Source organism: Stenella coeruleoalba (assembly GCF_951394435.1).
Source record: "Stenella coeruleoalba genome assembly, chromosome: 2".
Lineage (NCBI taxonomy): Eukaryota > Metazoa > Chordata > Mammalia > Artiodactyla > Delphinidae > Stenella > Stenella coeruleoalba.
Genome location: NC_137147.1, coordinates 156,626,526 through 156,644,627, shown reverse-complemented (window position 1 = coordinate 156,644,627; position 18,102 = coordinate 156,626,526).

Below are 18,102 nucleotides of genomic sequence, written 5' to 3'. Positions count from 1 at the left end.
TCCTACCCTATTGTTTTAAGCATAATGAACAGTGGAAATTTCATGATTTTCTGCAAAATCCAATCATATAGATATTTTTGTGACATTTTGATAATGTCCATGGCCCATTTTTCTACTGTTTTAATTAGCTCTTTGCCTAAAAATTATATTACATTTTTTTTGCAATTTGTGTTTCTCTTATGACTTTATGATATTTTAAGGTTAAACTGTTTGTGTAATTTAAGTAATATATTTTGTCTATGGCATGTGTATTTATGTCCAGCTGAGAAAGCACTTCTCTACTCCATGTTTATAGGTAAATGGTTCCACATTTTCTTCTAAAACTTTTGTGGGTTTATTTTTAAAAGTTTACTATTTGAGGACTTCCCTAGTGGTGCAGTGGTTAAGAATCCTCCTGCCAATGCAGGGGACACGGGCTCGAGCCCAGCAAGATCCCTCATGCTGTGGAGCAACTAAGCCCGTGTGCCACAACTACTGAGCCTGTGTGCCACAGCTACTGAATCCCGTGTGCCTAGAACCTGTGCTCCGCAACAAGAGAAGCCACCACAATAAGAAGCCCATGCACCGCAACAAAGCCCCAACGCAGCCAAAAATAAATAAATAAATTTACTAAAAACAAATAAAAATAGAAGTTTACTGTTTGGTTCTCCTGGAATTTATTTTCATATTAGAAATCCAATTATATGTTTTTTTAAAGAATAGGATAGACTTTTTCAATCACATTTATTGAATAGAGGATTCAATATAGGATAAATATACACCTAAATAAATCCAATACTTTCACTAAGCAAAAAACGAAAACAAACAAACATAATGCAAAATATAGCCATGGGGTGGGGAAGGAGGAAAAATGTTATAAATTATGGGATTTTAAGTTTTGCACTCAGAGTGTATTATCATTATTATTATATATTATTAATTATTATCATAAAGTTAATTTTAAGTGGAGAGCTGATAAATGGGGGGAGGATGAAGAGGTCAATAAAAGGAAGTGAGAACTTAGCCTTAAACCTCTAACAATAATTTGGGATTAAAACCTGTACTTAAAAAAAACATTAAATCTATTAGAGTAAAAATACAGAGGATCCTGATAGCTTTGTGGTAGAAAAGGGTGAAAAGAATTTATTTTAAAAAAATGAAAATATAAAATTCAAATAGTTTTTTAAAGTTAAAGCAACAGATAGGAAGTTATATTTGGTATTTCTGTATTAGAGGAAAGTTTATTACCCAGTGGAAATATGCTGAGTTTTTAGTTTGATGCCTGACTTGGGTAGGCAGGCAAAAGGTAGTTGACATGTCATGGTTGTTGTTGTTACTGTTCAAACTGCATACTTTTTAGCTTCATTTTTTTAAAAGCTTCACATTTGTTTTATTTATTCATCACTTGATAGATACTTGAGTTGTTTGTATTATTTTGCTATAATGAATAATGCTGTTTTGAATATTCATGCACAATTTTTTGTGTAGACATGTGTTTTCAGTTCTGTTTGATATGTACTCAGGGGTGGAATTGCTGGGTCATATGGTGCCTCTGTGTTTAACTTTTTGAAGAACTGGAAAGCTGTTTTCTGAAATGGCAGGACCATTTTACATCCCCACCAGCAAGGTATGACGTTTCAATTTAACATACCTGCTAACATTTGTTACTTTTTTACTTATTATCTAGTGAATGTGAAGTAGTAGCTCATTGTGGTTTTGATTTGCATTTCCCCAACAAATAATGATACTAAGTATTTTTTTCAGATGTTTATTGGTCATTTGTATATTTACTTTGAAAAGTGTATTTTCAAATCTTCTGTCCATTGAAAAAAATTGGGTTATTTGTCTTTTTACTGTTAAGTTGTAAGAATTGTATATTCTGGGATTTATTCATATTTTGTCCCATTCTGTGAGTTGCCTTTTCACTTTTTTGATAGTGTTTTTTGATGCACAAGAATTGTTAATTATTGTGAAATCGAATCCATTTTTCTTTTGTTGCTTGTGCTGTTGGTGTCCTATCTAAGAAACCCTTGACTAATCCAAAGTCACAAAAACTTACCTCTATGTTTTTTCTTAAGAGTTTTATACTTCAGCTCTTACATTTAGGTCTTTGATTCATGTTGAGTCAATTTTTTAGTATGGTATGAGGCAAGGGTCCAACTTCATTATTTTACACGTGGATATCCATTTGTTCCAGCACCGTTTGTGGAAAAGACTCTTGTTTTCCTTTTGAATTGTCTTGGCTCCCTTGTCGAAATTAACCATAAATGTAGAGATTTATTCGTGGACTCTTGAATCTATTCCATTCGTGTATATGGATATTCTTAGGTCAGAACCATACCTTCTTAATTGCTATAGTTCACTTGAAATCAGAAAATGAGTCCTTCAACTTAGTTCCCTTTTCCAGTATGTTTTGGTTATTTTGGGCTCCTTGTATTTTTTTTACTTCATCTTAACTAAACATTTTATTTGGATTATTGTAATTTACCTCCAAAGAAATACATGTTCTCCAGCTGGAGGGATGTATGTAGGTGTCCCAGATTGTCTGAGACAATCTGCACTGATGGTTAGTATCTTAGTATAATTATTAAGTGTCTTCCTTTTTAACCCCGAAGAGTCTTATTTTGAAAGGCAAAATATTTGGTCATCCTCATTTTAGATCACGTAGGAGTTGCAAAGCTCTTTCAATATCCAAGTAGGGAACTGAGTCCATTAGAGTAGATACAATTCATAATCCATTCCAATTCCATGGAGCATTTGAAATTATCTTTCACTTCAACTTTTTGAGATAAGCTTATCAATCATTTTTAATGTCATGTTATCTCTCATAGGATATTCTCTGAGTTAAAGAAAAAAATCAATCCCATTCACAGACTTTCTCCTTTAGGACAAAGCATAGAGAAAATATGCTTATTTAATTTCTAATTTTTATCTCCCCAATATAATTACATTTGGAAATGCTTTAGAATATTATTCATTATTTAAATATTTTCTTACTATTGTCATAAGAATTTACAAAAAATATTTACACTTAACAAACTATTATAAATCATACCCAACAATTAATCTCTCAATAAAATTTTAGCATTGCATCCATCAAATATGATACAGCAACATCGACAATAAAGATAAATTTGGCAAAGAATTTAACATATAATCAATCATTTAAAGTGAGTAAAGGATGAAAAACACACAAGGCAGAGTATAAAAGTAACAGTTTAAATGCTCTAGAGCAAATAAGATGAGGAATTTATATCTAGAGGGATTTGTATCTGTGTTGTTTGATTTTACTTTTAACTTCTAAAATTAAATAGGCCTGGAAAAATATATGAATACATAGTCTTTTAATCCAATAACTGTTTGAAAAATGTTCATGAAATAGAAATCAAGAAAGAAATATTTGAAATTTCTATTAAATATTTTAATTGTAGGCGGGTTTTCGTTTCCTATCTGTCTCTGGATATCAACTTAGAAAGAGCAAAGCTCTTCAAAGTAAAAAATAATAGCTAGGGCTTCCCTGGTGGCACAGTGGTTAAGAATCCACCTGCCAATGCAGGGGACACGGGTTTGAGCTCTGGTCTGGGAAGATCCCACATGCCGTGGAGCAACTAAGCCCGTGCGCCACAACTACTGAGCCCACGTGCCACAACTACTGAGGCCCACGTGCCTAGAGCCTGTGCTCTGCAAGAGGAGCCACCACAATGAGAAGCCCACGCACCGCAACAAAGAGTAACCCGCACTCTCCACAACTAGAGAAAGCCCGCGTGCAGCAACGAAGACCCAATGCAGGTAAAAAAAGAAAGAATAGTTAAATAAGAAGACATTAAACAGCAACTTACTAGGAGCACTGAAGTGTCCTGTGATATGAAGAAATAAAATTAGGTTAAATAATGTTGAACCTGTTTTACAGTGTGTGTAGGGAGAGAATTCATGTGATAGAAAACCACCAATGGTGACTCCACCTGATGCACATTCAGTAAGATTTTGGATCATTATATTAAGACTCTAAAACTTATTTGTTTATTGCAAAAGTCTTGCTTTGCTTAAGGTGACAAGTGTTTTTATATGAAAGAAAAATAAGAAAAGCAGAAGAGAGGACAAGGATGTACTGCTATTCTATGCCTTCTCTTTTCTGTATCAAACCTGTAGGGAATATTTTGGTTCTGTATTTCAGACAATTCGCCAATGAATTTTCAACAAGGTCATGAATGAAAGGAAAGTAGGTGCCCAGTGTTAGGGAAACCTGGAAGGAGCCTCCAGATCAAGTCATGAACTGTAGTAAACTCTTAAATTTGCTTTTGAAGACTGTGTTAGTGCAATGTGAATTGAGTATGTATTAAGTTCCACAGTTTTTTAAGTTAAAGGTCACTTCTAAAGTGAATGATTTCTCCCCCATTCTCCCTCTCTAACACACACACACACACACACACACACACACGCATGCACACTCTTCCTCCTATAAGGTGACACATGTAGAGAGACAAAAGATTTAGTTCCTAGAATTTATATCATGTGCTGACTGTCTTACAGAAATGGAATGCGGGCCGTCTAATTTCACATCAGTGATGATATTAGGAAGAAATCACAAAGACTGATAAGGATCAAAGGATGCTATGCTAATAACCTGACCTGAACTACCAAGGAGATTTTATGAGGTCATTTATACAGTAGAATAAAAACTAGTGCACTGGGTTGGATATAGTGTCTTTTTCAGAAAGAATTAAACTTCATTACTCTACATATTTTGAGAAGTATGGCAGTCCTCTCGTCTAAAATCTACTTCACCCAAAAACATATCATTAACAAATTGTTATTATTATATAGCTGTATATTTAGAATAAGTGCTTCTTGGTCAAAATAGAAACAACTCAAAACAGAAATCTTCTATTCAAGCAACCAAATTAGCATTTATCATATGTAAGCCAGTGCATTAAGACAGACAGTAAAGGTGTAGCCCTTACTGACCTGCAATTAGCTTTGTGGCAATATTACACTCCTCTCAGTTATTTGCTCATGATGCAGAGAAATTTGGGAACCAGTAATAGCTATTTCTTTTTCTTATGGCACTTGATTCTGGTATTTAATTGTGAGATGTAATACCATTCACTGCCACTGGAAACAACGGCAACTTTCTTTTCCGCATTTGCAATTGCCTCATGAATCAAAGAGCACTGGTAGGCTGCAAAAGTCATAATAATAAAAATGCACCATAAACTTCTCTAAGAAATTATCGTATTTCATGCCTTGTTATTAAATGGAAATTTGAATTTTTCTACTTAGGTAGAATGATAATTTTATGTTGGATAAAAGGTCTCTCATTCAAATGTATTGCAATATGATGTACGGGGTGTGGACATGATGTACAGGGTACCATAAGGGGACTTGCCTCATTTGTGATAATGAAGGCTGAAACTCAGGTGTGTATGCTGGTCCATCAGCCTCCTCTTTTTCCCCACCTCCTGCATCCTACTGTGGATGGTCAAGCAGTATTATCCCAAATAAGGCAAGTCCCTTGCTTCCCCATCAGCTCGTCTGAGCTATTGTCTTGGAGAAATGGATTCAGGATTGTTTCAGTGCTTTATATCAAGACTGCAAACAATACGAAAGGATACTGCTGATTTCCTTTTTAGCAAAATGTAGGTGATGCTTAAGGATCACTACTTGTAGAGAGAAAAAAATTACCCGTTCATGAAGCAAAATAAAAATTTTTGACAGTTAGTTTTGAAACATATTTTTCTTATGGAAAATTATAGTGGGACCATTGTGAGATACAGTAGACAGCGCTCTTAACATCCTGTACCAGTTGCTACATCAGGCGTCTAAAGTAGTAGATTGGTTCTTGTATTTTGAATAAATTCCCCTCATAAATATAGTGCTTGCCGAAGTTTGAAAACTGCTGCAACAGATGTTTAATAAATGTTTCCTGGTTTATTGAATTTTAAAAACTTTTACATGATTATTTATACATGACAAAATCAGAAACTATATGTGGTAAAACCATATAAATGGTCTCTTTTCTCTTAGGCATTCAAATTTAAGACCAAAATCTGAAAACAAAATGATCAATTTATGTGATATTTCAATCTATGTTAGATACATTCAAAGAATTCCAGATGAAGATTTATGCCAATAAAGATTCATACTGTATGAATCACGGTATATGCCAATACGCTACTTCATGCTGATAACAAAAGTACTCACAAAGACTTTATAATATCTTAAGGATGTTGTGGATATTACTGCCCACTGTACGTGTGTGTGTGTTTGTGTGTGTGTGTGAGAGAGAGACAGACAGAAGAGAGAAAGAGGTGGGGGGGGAGATCTCCACCCTTAATAACCATATGGAGTCCTCCTTCCTTAGCTTATGGAAATCCATTCTTCTACCAGGATGGTAGAATTGAGACTCAAGTTTTCATGAGGATAATTCTCATTATATTTAATGGGAAATTTTAAAGATTGGAAAATATAATTTAATGTTATAAAATTCCAATTAAATGACTTCAAAAGAGTTGTTATTCTTGTAAAATTGGTTGAAAGATATTGTGCTATAACAGCTTTACATGAATGTAATTGTATTTAATTCTTACCACTGCTCTACAAGTACAATTATCCTTACACAAGGAAATTAAGAGGTGATGAGTTCTAACACCTATTACTTGCCAAAAAAGCACTGTCTGATTTTTGTGACGGTACACAATTTTCTTAAAAATATCAACATTTTTAGAATAAGCAACATACATATTATAACTGTATATATGATGTATAAATATATACGAAGTATTCAAATCATCCATAAGCACATGTTTGTTATTATTGGTCTCTCCTTCTATGTTACTAGAGATATTCCGTGAAATTCAGTGAACACACCAGGAACACGGTTCTTTATCTTTATCAGATACTCAATGCCAGGACATTAATTTCGGGGACACTGAAAGTTTTAGTAGAACTAGACTGAACTGTTGCCTCATGAAACTAATGCATATCCAGTTTGCAACAGAAGGCCATTTGTGCAAATGCTATGTTTCCCTCTGCCTCTGATTTTCTGCCTCTCCGTAGAAACTGTTGGTCTAATTAATGATTTGGCCAGCTAGTAAGCACTCCCTCAGGCTAGCAAAGCACCTTCCATTTTCATATAGTGCTCTACACTATAGGGAAACCGCTTACTCTCCCCAGTTAGATGTAAGCTAGAGATATTGGTCTTCTTAACCATCTTCCCTAATAAGGATTTAATGCAAGATGAATGCTATAGAAATTTCAAATATTTAAATAATTGTTATGCTTGAGACAGAATTCCCAAGCCTGCAAAATTCTTACTATAGTAACCCATTTCTCGAAATAAATGTGCATGTATGTGCTCCTCAATTATTAAAATAATGTGTGTTTATTATAAAATGCTGAACGTATGAGGAAGAGGAAAGCAACCTGTAATTTCACCATCCAGAGACAGCATTAATAGAATGAACACCTATGTACAGACCTTAAAACTAGGATCATACACTCCACTCTATTATTATTACTTGAATACTTGTCCTTGCTAAAACATATTATATAGTCTTTTGAATTCTCACTTTTCTGACTTTATCATTATTTATATGACTAGTTTCATACTCTTAGACATTTAGGTTATTGTTTATTTTCCACTCATATTATAAAATGTGATAAAATTCTTTCAATGTAAATCATTATACGTATTTCTTATCATTGCTTTAAGATGTATTCCTAATGGTATTTCTGGGTCCAAAGATTTAAATACTTATTGCTTCAATCTATATTGACAACTGCCACCCATAAAGTTTGCAATAATTTGCAGCTTTGTCATCAGTATAAAGATCCTATTCTCCAGCTTCCTTCCTAACATGGAATATTTTGCCCTTCTAAATCACATTGGTTTGCAAGTAAAAATCATGTTATACTGCTGTTTTAATTAGCATATTTTATTATTAAAACAATACAATATTTTTATGTGTTTGCTTGTTGTTTGCTTTTTCTTATATGTATTTTCCATTCATACTTTGCCCACTTTTCTATTGTAGTGTTGACATTTTTCTCATTGACATATAGGAGTTAAATAAAGGAAGAATACAGATACGTCGTATTGTGTGCATTTTAGACTTTGTATTCACCATCACACACATTCTGAGCATTCATTCTGGGACAAGTTACATAAACTAAGGATCAGAAAATAGACAATTGGTAGAGTCCATGCACAAGTAACTGAGATAGAAATCTAAAGATTCTTTTATTTGGAAAAAATCCCTGTCCTTGAAATACACTTGAAAAATGAATGTGCAACCTGTTTTTAACCATCTTGTCCAGGATATTTTAAAGGACAAAATCACTTCATAATAAAAGTGATAATGTTAATAACAATTAACATTTACTCTGAGTGTATATGTGAGGTACTGTACCAAGAATTTTGCCTCCTGAAAACGATCCAAGAAGCCGGCAGTCTTTCTATTCAAATTTTATAGACAAAGAAGCTTACCCTTATAAGGTAACATGATTTTTATGCTTCTTATGCTGTTTTATACTCATGCTTTTTTTGCTAGTTTTATAAGATATCATGATTTTCATGTTACTCTAAGTCAGATTTTTAAAAATTCCCTTTATATCTGCATTTATTTTTCCATGTTTTTGCTACTATAGTAAGAAATACAATTGCTTTTGTTTCTTGACCAGACACCATACTATTTTTATTTATTAGTTCTGATAGTTGTTTTGTAGGTTTCTAAGGATTGTATATATAAAGGATAATGATCACTGAGAATAAACACAGTTTTACCTCTTCATTTTCTGTTCTATGTCTGGATCCTGTTTCTCTCGCGTGGTCTGTGGACGAGCTCTGAAGTACTGATCAGGTCTGCATACTGACTCATTTAATCTGACCAAGAAGAAAAGGGTTTTGCCCAGTTCTTTACTTAGGACAAAAGGCAGAGTTAGCCCTTCACTCCAACATGACACTTCATTATATACTGCAGGCTTTCATGGGAGTTTTAGACCCTCTGGGGACATGCCTGAAGCACTCAGGTGACAGACAGTTGTGATGAGGTTGAGGTGTTTGGGGTGATAGCCAATCCAAGTAAGGCTTTCCTGCTTTCAGATTTTGTGTCTGGGCAACTCCATCAAACACACAAGGGTAACACACAGTTAAACATCCAAGTTTTCCATAAAGGAGCCGTTAATTAAAAATTACAAAAATAAAAGAACTCAGAGTGTCTCATTTCTGTTTTTTTTTTTTTTCTTGTTTCTTTTTCTGTTTTGGAAACTGTCCTCCAAAGCACACTCAGCAGTTGAGTTAAACACGGGCAGATTTTCACTAGAGGTGAAACTGGCCTAAATCGTCCTTTTGGAAGCCTCCCAAGAACAGAGTCAAGAACACTTGGCATTTCAGGTCCATTAAGGGGTGAAATGTGATGAACTCCAAATGTTTTCTGCTTTTCCAACACCAGGCCACTCTATGAAGTGGCAGTTGACTATAAAATAGGCTTTTAGTCTGAAATGGAATCTCACTATTTCTCCACCTCCTTTCATGCAAATATTGTTTTAAAAACACCATCGGTGGATGAATATGTCTTCAACTATTTTACCTTTACTAGTATACACTTTAATGTAAAATTATAAGTTATGCAGCACAATTCATACTCTGTCATATAGGATTTTTTCCCTATGATTTGAAAGCAGAATAGTAACTTTGAGACTTATGAAAAGATAGAAATACATTATCCCTGTTTTCTCCATGTTGTATAATGAATCACTTTTAAATTTATTGCATTTCTTTCCAATTTGGGTAAGTATTATTTTTCATTCTGTGTGTCTATGTGTGTATATACATGTAGGTACTTATATTTACGTTACATCTAAGCATAAATATTTATATGCTTAGGTTTTACATATTTTATTTTTTGTTACATATTTTAGATTTTGATATTTACATGTATATCTGAGCATAAATATTTATACGCTTACATTTATGTTACATCTAAGCATAAATATATATTTTTTTCATAAATTTATTTATTTATTTATTTTTGGCTGTGTTGGGTCTTCGTTGCTGTGCGTGGGCTTTCTCTACTTGCAGCCAGCGGGGGCTATTCCTCATTGCAGTGTGTGGGCTTCTTATTGCAGTGGCTTCTCTTGTTGCAGAGCACAGTCTCTAGGCGCACAGGCTTCAGTAGTTGTGGCACGTGGGCTCAGTAGATGTGGCTCGCGGGCTCAGTAGTTGTGGCTCGTGGGCTTAGTTGCTCCACGGCACATGGGATCTTCCCGGACCAGGGCTTGAACCCGTGTCCCCTGCATTGGCAGGCGGATTCTTAACCACTGCACCACCAGGGAAGTCCCTAAGCATAAATGTTTATATGCATATATCTATGAATATCTGGATTAAAAAATAAGAATCACTTATTGTGTTTAGGTTTGCTCATCTAGGGATTTTATGCATCTCAGTTATAACAAATGTTTATCAAGCCTGTACTGTGTCAATCAGTCTTCTAGATTTTGGGGATATTTCAGTAAAATTTAGACCAAAATTCTGCCCTCATGAATTTTATATTCTGTCAGTTGCAGCTTTCTTGACTTATTGTTACTATATGGGGTAAAGCGAGTACATCTGTGGTTTTATACAGTATCAAAAATATTATTGAATGGGAAGAATTAATAATTGAGACTATTCTTTTCTGAGCTCTTGATTCATTTGTATCAATTATGAAGTGTAAGGTATTTTTATCTTTTCAGTTCCATTTTGATCAATTCCAATGGATCAATTCCATTTTGTTACATTGTATAAGTGCAGTCTTTATTAAGAAGCACCCTATGGTATTTTTGTATTCATATTTTAGATTTTAAAAAATGTTACCCAGCATAAAAACTGACAACGTAAAATTCAAATAAATATATAAGTATTTATCTTCTACATTAATTTATTGACATATAAGGTAGCATAGAGATTTTTGTGTTCTGTATTCTGAGCTCAAGACCCAAAGCCAAGTTTCTTCTTGAGCTTAATCTTCTCTGTTCAAATCAATCATACAGTATTGTTTATTTGATTCTGAAAATTATGTAAGGCAGCTTGTAAGAATGTATAAACTACAGCAAGATAACATGTTAAAATTGATGATGAAACAAAAGTAGAGATACATAACAGGCATAAGTATGTGACTAAGATGCATTCCTGTTAATGGGTTATACTCAGTGTCAGCATTTCTCAACCACAGTTGCAGATTAGAATCATTTAGGCAGCTTAAAAAGACAGATTCCCAGACCCCTTCATCCTTAAAGTCTGATTTGCTTGGTCCTATGAGGTGTGGACCTCATACTGGAATGTGAGATTTTTGAGAATTTCACAAGTGGTTTGAATCTGTAGCCAAGGCAGGAGAAGAACTGCATTAGTTGGAACCAGATTTGTCTTTCAGCTTCTGGACAGATCAGACCACTTATTTAATAGTGTCTATAAGGTTAAACGCAAGCCAGTTGTTCAGGAGAAGTATGGTGCTTTGTGGTCCTAGAACTACATAGATTTTTCCTGGGAGGTGCTCACAGGTGGATGTACTGTGACATAATGAACTTCATTCTTAGTAACATTTCTGTGAAAGATATAAAGATGAGATGCATCCGACCCTTATAACAACTCTTTTTTTTTAAAAGATAGATCAAGGTAAATAATTTTAATAAACTTAAGAAAAATATCTATTGAAGGGTATTAGTGAGATCTTCACTTTATATTATGGATTAGTTGATATTGGACTTTTAAAACTTGATGCTTTTTTCATTTTTAATGACTTTTATTGTTTTCTTTCTAATTTTACAAGCAATATATGTTCATTGTAGATAGGTAGGAATACATAAAAGCACAAAGTAAAAATTAACAATCACCCATCATCCTCACCCCACCCACAGAGAAAACCATCATTAGCATTTTGCATGCATTTCCTCCCAGTGTCTACATTCCTTTAATTGAAATAGTTGATTTACAATGTTGTGTTAGTTTCTGTAACAGTAAAGTGACTCAGTTTTTTATATATATATATATATTTCCATTATGGTTTATTACAGCATATTGAACATAGCTCCCTGTGCTATACAGTAGGACATTGTTGTTTATCCATTCTTTATATAATAGTTTGCATCTGCCAATCCCAAACTCCCAGTCCGTCCCTTCACCACCCCCCTTCTTCATATATATTTTTTTAAGTTGAGATATAATAGAGCTACATCACTATGTTAGTTCCAGGTGCACAACATAGTAAACTTATAACAATTATGATAGGTTATGCCATATTTGTGTCATTGCTATTAAATTTCTTCAACTTTGTGTGTATATTTTGTATATACTTTGTATATACTCTGTATAAAATAGAAACAAAAGAAAACTTAGAAAAAGTCCAAGTCTGTAGAGATGTATTGCACTAGAATTTACAGCAATATTACTTCTAGTTTATTTCTAGTAGACATTGATTAGATAGAGACTAATTCTTACTGCATTGACTCAGCTGTATTAAACAAAAGGACTCCCTTCATTAAATTAACAAGGGAAGCAACCTATAAAAGTAATTAGGGAGGAAAGAATGGTAAAATTAATCCCAATAAATGGTAAGAGAAGGGTTTATTTTAGTAATACTTGGACATTTTGCAATAGCGAGGGTAATGTTTTATAAGTATCATTAATCCTGGTAAAGGGCTGATACCAGTGGAAATTGAAAACGGTGAAGCACCAAACCCTGATCTATGTTTTAGCTGTAGTCTTACAATTAGGGTTTATGAATTTAAACAGCAACTTTGTACTTTTTCCTGTATCTTTTGGTATGGCAGCAAAAGGATTCCCATCAAAACTGATTAAAAAGCTGGCATTATTTGGAAGTATGAAATGCTTAATGTTAAAATCACACACACACACACACACACACACACACACACACACACACAAAAAACAGATTGTAAAAGTTTAATATTGTGACCTTCAAAAGAGCATATTATACAAAACAGAAATCAACACCCTTCCTCAATGATGACCGGGGATCAATTATCAGCGACATTATGCCTGAAGGCAGGTCATTGATCATTTCTATTGCCACGGCTATGATTGCTGTTGCTGCAGTTATTGAACACTATTGAACCTGCTACCCAACCCTAATCATGAGCATCAGCTACCCCCTTGTCCCCAGTTTCCAATATTTCAGGAGAATAGGGGTTAGAAACCCAGGTTTGAAAGGTCATGAAACCCTAGAGGATTTTTGTTTTTTGATGCAATGTTTCCTGTAAAGGACACAGGGAAATAGTTCAATAAATATCTTCATATTTATCAAAGTAATGATAGCTCATATTCTAGGCTAAACATTATTTTTATTTCACGTGCAGCAAAAGTCTGCAGTAAGAGCCTATTGGTCCACCCTAAAAGTTTTGGAGAACGAGGGCTGGCCACTGAATGTTCACTTACTTGGTGTCTTTAGTCTCTTGAGAGAAATGGTGAGTTGAACTCTTGGTACTGCTAATAAGGACCCCAAATATCAGGACTGAAATTTTCAGGAGGAAGAAACAAGTCTGCTCTATTCTCCAAGGAGAAAGTCTAAGTTGTGAGGGACAATTCCTTGATATTGAAAAGTAAAAGAAAGACAAACCCCAAACAAAACAACTTTCTTTTGGGTTACCTTTTTTACTTTACTTTTATTTTAAGTAATATAGAATGGTTTTATGTGTGACAGTGTCTAGGGACACTTGAATAAACTTGAACCCAGTTCTGCATGAGGGGTTCAGAAGAATTGAAAGATCCAGACTATTTACTGGCAACCTGGTAAGGAAATATATCAGGTTGCCAGTAAATAGTAAACTATTTGTTTGTTTATTTATTTATAAAACAAAACCCAGTGTAGGGCAATGAGCACAGACAGCATCAGCAAACATACAAGCAATGAGTAAAGACAGATACCTAAGGCAAGAGTGGCAGAAGTGATGGCAAAAAATCCAACCAATTTAAGACATTAACGTACTAACAAAAACGAAGCCCTTGGAAAAACAGCATGAAAATTTTAAAAATCACTAAAAATGATATGTTCTTTTCTTTTCTCTGGAAAAATAAGGGGGCCATGAGGTACTTGATGCTCCAGTGTGTTGATGTATAGGTCTCAGAATTCAAGACACCTTTTCGGTTACCACTCATCATGGTCCTGGTCCTCCCTCAGTGTGGACTCTGGTCCATCTGATGGAGAGCCTCATAGGACTACAGTCAAGGCATCACCTGGAGCTGTGATCTCCTCTGAGGCTGGATTGGGGGAGGGTCTGCTTCTAAACTCGGTGGTTGTTGTCACATTCAGATCAATGAAGGTGTCACAGTGAGGGCTTCCCTCACACTTGCATCTCCGCCATGATCAGGGGAACATGTCCAAAGTAGCCTGATAGAGGGTGAAGGACATGGGGCACAGACACTCCCCCAACCTTATCTCAGAGCCCGCCAACTGCCCGACATGTAGTGAGCCCCTCTAAGAAAACACGTCCCCTGAGGCCAGTCTAAACCACAAATCCACAAAGCCATAAGCTAAATAAAAGCTTATTTGTTGAGGTGGTTTTTAAATGCAACACATTTTGTAGTAGATAACTGCTGCACTTTCGAATATCTCAACGTCTCACCTTGAAGGAAATCTCATTTATGTTAAGAAGTTATTAGTGCTATTGAGGGGTGTGTGTATGTGTGTGATTAGTTGGTTGCAAACCTTAATAATTCACATTATGGGTTTTAATTTTTTTCCTTTGGTAGCTCAGCAGTCAATTTCTCTGGTAAAGAAGCCAATGTTGCTTCAAGATCTCAGATGTCAGATATGACTTGCAGAGGATATTATATATAAATGGTTGGATCCCAGTAAAATGTCCTAGATGTTAGTACGATTTGTTTTTCCCACCAAATTCCAGATTTTTTTTTTCTTTTTTTTTTTTGCGGTACGCGGGCCTCTCACTGTTGTGGCCTCTCCCATTACGGAGCACAGGCTCCGGACGTGCAGGCTCAGTGGCCATGGCTCACGGACCCAGCCGCTCTGTGGTATGTGGGATCTTCCCGGACCGGGGCACGAACCCGTGTCCCTTGAATCGGCAGGCGGACTCTCAACCACTGCGCCACCAGGGAAGCCCCAAATTCCAGATTTTTAAAATTAAGTTGCCTCTAATTTGTGCAATGAAATGTTATTTACCCTACAGAAGAGTTTTAATAATATGGCACTTCACACACGCATTTATCACGGTCAAGACATTTGCTTTGAAATGTGGAATCTATCCACCTGTTGCCTCTCAAGTTTTTGAAAAAAAAAAGACTCTAAGAATTAATTTCCACTTTTTTATGTTCAATTCATATCCAACAAATGTTATCATATTCCTAAATATAATCTTTCTTTCATTTTAATATCAGTGGACTCAGCTAGTATCTTCCAGGTGTAAATCATCTTCAGCCCTTAGACAAGGCTCTTAATGCACAAGTTAAGAACAATGTCAAATATTAAATGGCAATCAATTAACTTCTAGTTAGACTTCTGCTTTTAGCATCTACTCTCTCTGAAATTTTTTAACTGAAAATGTGCCTATTTTTGTATTTTTCCTTTAGCATTTATTTTTAAAGCCTGCTAGTGACATTCCAAATGATATTTTTCTAACCAGATATTTTTATTATAGAAAGTGTGATACGAATTTTGAGACAACACGTGCCCTCTCTGAGCAGCCATTGACCATGCTAGAATCCTGAATGGTATTACATGATGGGGAAGAATTCCAAAAGTAACCCCAAGGAATGTATGACACTCATGAATAATCTTATTCTTGAGCTAATTTCATGATCTGAGCTTTGCTCAAAAATTGAAAATAAAGCTACAGAATAAAACTATAATTTGCTTCAGTGGATTAAAATGTATGTCAATTTAAATTTTATTTTTTCTACTATATAGAGATATAATTCACTTGCAGTAAACTACACATACTTAAATTGTACAATTTGAAGAACTTTGACCCAGGTATGCATTGTGAAACTGTAGTCATAATCAAGGTACCAAACATTTTCATCTCAAAAGTTTTTTTCATGCCCCTGCCCCATCCTTCCCCCACCCCCCACCCTTGTCCCAGCAGCCGATGATCTGTTCTCTGTCAGGATGGATTAGTTGCATTTCCTAGAATCTCATACAAATGGAATTGTAGAGCAGCTATGAGATTTTGCCTTTCTTCCGCTCAGAATAATTATTCTGAGATCCATCCAAGTTGCATGTATTAGGAGGTTGTTGCTTTTTATTGCTAAGTAGTTTTCAATGGAATAAGTATACCGTATTTTGTTTACCTATAATCTTATTTGGGATGTCTCCAGTGTTTGGCTATTACAGATAAAGCTGCTATGAACACTCAGGTGGAGGTCTTTTATGGACATATATTTCTTTCTCTCTTGGGTAAATACTTAGTAGTAGAAGGGCTGCTTCTTATGGTAAGTGTGCATTTAAAGTGTTTAAAAACATGTCAAACTGTTTCCAAAGCAGTTTTATCATTCTCACTCACAGTGTATGAGACACCCAGGGATTCTATATCCTCCTGTGAATCTTTTCAGCCACTCTATAGAACGCGTGCAGTAGTATCTGTTTTGTGTGTTTTTATCTTTTTTTGGAGAGGAGTGATATTTGTATATCTTATAGTGTGAAGGACCCATGTAATCTTTTACCCAGTTTATCGGGTCATCTTTTTCCTATTAATGAGTTATAAGAATTTTTTATATAATCTGAAGACTAGTCCTGTGTCTGATATATGTATTGCAAATATTTTCTCTCAGTTTGTGCATTCCCCTTTGATTTTCTTGTGTGATTTTCATAATTCTTTGGAAGAAAAATAGTTTTAGTTTTAATGAAGTCCCAAGTTATCAGTCGTTTTTCTTTTAAGATTCGTGTGTGTGTGTGTGTGTGTGTGTGTGTGTGTGTGTGTTTACCCAAGATCATAAGGTATTTAAATAAATTTGTTTTTACCTTTTGTACTAGATATTATAGTTTTAGGTTTTATATTATCACCTATGATCCATTTCAAGTGTTTTAGTGTATGGCATGAGTGAAGGGTCTATGTCTAATTTTCTGTTATCATTTGTTGAGATGACTTTGCACTTCTCATTGAATTATCTGGTATCTTTGTCATTTACCATGAATGTGTAGGTCAACCAGTAGTTCTAAACCAGTAGTTCTGAACTGGTGGGTGATTTTGCCTCTCAGGGAATATTTGACAATGTCTGGACATTTTAAGCTGCCACAACTCAGGGGTGCTCCCAGCATCTAGTGCATGGAGGCCAGGGGCGTGGCTGAACATTCTACAATGCACACAACAGCCCTCACAACAAACAGTTATCTGTCCCCAAATATGAATAGAGCCAAAGTCGACAAACTATTGTCTCAGCTTTCTCTTCAGTTCCTTAGATCTACTTTGTCACCAGTATCGTGCAGTCTTGTTGACTTGGGGTTTAGAATAAATCCTGAAATCGGCTGGGGTAAATCCTCTGACTTTGTTCTGTTTTTAAAAAATCACTTTGGTTCTTCTAGCTTCTTTGTATTTCCATATAAATTTTAGTTACAACTTGTCAATTATTACAAAATTCATGCTGAATTTTATTTAATTGCACAGAATGTGTAGATATGTTCTAGAGGGAATGAACATCTAGAATATTAAGGTTTCACATCCAGGAACATGATATACTTTTGGCTCTCTTTAATTTCCCTCTGCAACTTTTTAAAAAATTAATTAATTAATTAATTAATTTTCCTATAGTTTTCAGTGTAGAGTTCTTGGACATTACTTGTTAGATTTATTTTTAAGTATTTTAGGTTTCTTGCTCTATTTTTTAAAAAAAATCTTGAATGAATTGTTAAAGTTATAGATGAACATTAAGGATGGGCACATAGGTATTCCATAGATGTCAGTGTGTTTAACAGAAGAAATGTTTGCACTGGTTTCTGGTAACTTGCTCGCTTTCTGTGTATCTTAAATTCCCAATTCCACGTCTTTGGCTTGTGGAGAAAGGCTCTCTCTTGCTGCATTTTCTCCCGTTGATGTTTTTCTAGCTGTTTTCCAGGTACTGTTTGTTCTTTCAGCTGTTCAATTGCCTACATCTTCTTCTTTAGGTTTTGGGTCTGCTTG